The following is a 1,876-nucleotide window of genomic DNA, read 5'->3' on the forward strand; positions in this document are numbered from 1 at the left end:
GTGCTTCCAGTTGCGTTGGAAAGCTGACATTCAGAGCTTCCAACAATATATAGAAATCCATTTGGCGAAGAATGAGGCAGGAACGAGAGGCATCTTTAAGGGCCCAAAAACAAGCAAAAATAAACCAAGGAAATAATTGTAGCGTGTTTGCCTCCTCCGTGATTCGAACTTGGGAAGTGAAGGAAGGAACATTGCCCTGCCCTTGGCGCGGGCAGGGCAGCATTTGGATGGCACAAGAACTTGGCGCACCAAGCACAAATTTGGCGCACCAATTTCCTCCCCTGGCAGCACCAACGTGCGCACTCCTCGTCCCTGGCGCACCACAAATTTTTGCCCTGCCCTTGGCACGGGCAGGGCAGCGTTTGCAATCCTGGCAGCACCATGGCCGCACCAACTCGCATCAACACACACCAAGGCCGCACCAACCTCATGCACCATGCACCAAATTTCTGCCCTGCCCTCCACAAGGGCAGGGCAGCCTCTGGAGCAACATTTTGGGCCAAAAATCAACCAAAATTCAATTTAATTCAATTCCTCACCAAATTGAATCAAGGCCAACCAAACCCATTTCTCCTCAAATCCAAGGCAAGCAAAGCCCACTCAACATGACTCAAAGGCACATGGATCAATTAAATTAGGATTTTCATTTTTGTAATTTGTTTAATTTCCTTTTCATTTTTCATTTTGTGCCTATATAAAGGCATCAATTCCATCTTTGTAAGCGGGCTCTTTTCTTTATTTTTTCTGTCTTAAATCTGGGATTGAGAGTGAAGGAATTCTGTTTCCCTCTTGGTCTAAGATCTCTCTTGTTATTCTTCTGCATAATTTCAGAGAATTGATAGTTGAATTGAGTTTTCATTTGCTGCTTTATTTCTTCTTTCTTCTACAAACTGTTTTCTGTTGAATCAAGGAAGGGATTGAGATCTAGAATTGTTTTCTAGTCTCATTGATTCCCTGAGATCTTCAACAGTCTTTAAATTGCTGCAAATTAAGCATCGCTTTCTGTTTTCAATTCTTCAAGCATTTTTACTCTTCTGTTTTAAATCTGCTGCATCCCATTTCATATTCTAGTTCTCTACTTGATTGCTCTTTACATTTTCTTGTTGAATTTTAATTTTCCAGCACCCCAACCCCTTTACTTTTCATGCAATTTATTTTTCTTGCAATTTAAGTTCAGTTATTTACTTTCTTGTTCTTAAGTTTCCTGCAATTTTATTTCTGCATCTTTTAAATTCCTTGCAATTTACTTTCTGTTGATCAACCTCACACAATTCACTCAATGTTAGCTTGACTAAACTAATCACCCACTAAAATTGCTTGATCCATCAATCCCTGTGGGATCGACCTCACTCTTGTGAGTTATTACTACTTGATGCGACCCGGTACACTTGCCGGTTGGATATGTGTGTTGGAAATTCGTTTTTCCACAAAAACACCATCAAGGGTCAAATGTAAACCTCATGCCTCTCTCTGTAATGGAGAAGCTAGGGATCTTTGAGGTGCAAGCTGCAAGAATCTCACTAGAGATGGCAGACAATTCAAGAAAACAAGCTTATGGACTTGTAGAGGATGTTTTGGTGAAGATTGAAGACCATTACATCCCTGCTGATTTCATAGTCCTAGAGACTGGGAAGTGCATGGATGAATCCATCATCCTTGGTAGACCCTTCCTAGCCACAGCAAAGGCTGTGATTGATGTTGATAGAGGAGAATTGATCATTCAAGTGAATGAAGAATCCTTTGTGTTTAAGGCTCAAGGATATCCCTCTGTCACCATGGAGAGGAAGCATGAAGAGCTTCTCTCAAATCAGAGTCAAGCAGAGCCCCCACAGTCAAACTCTAAGTTTGGTGTTGGGAGGCCACAACCAAACTCTAA

The sequence above is a fragment of the Arachis stenosperma genome, chromosome 3 (assembly GCF_014773155.1).
Source record: "Arachis stenosperma cultivar V10309 chromosome 3, arast.V10309.gnm1.PFL2, whole genome shotgun sequence".
In the NCBI taxonomy this organism is placed as follows: Eukaryota; Viridiplantae; Streptophyta; class Magnoliopsida; order Fabales; family Fabaceae; genus Arachis; species Arachis stenosperma.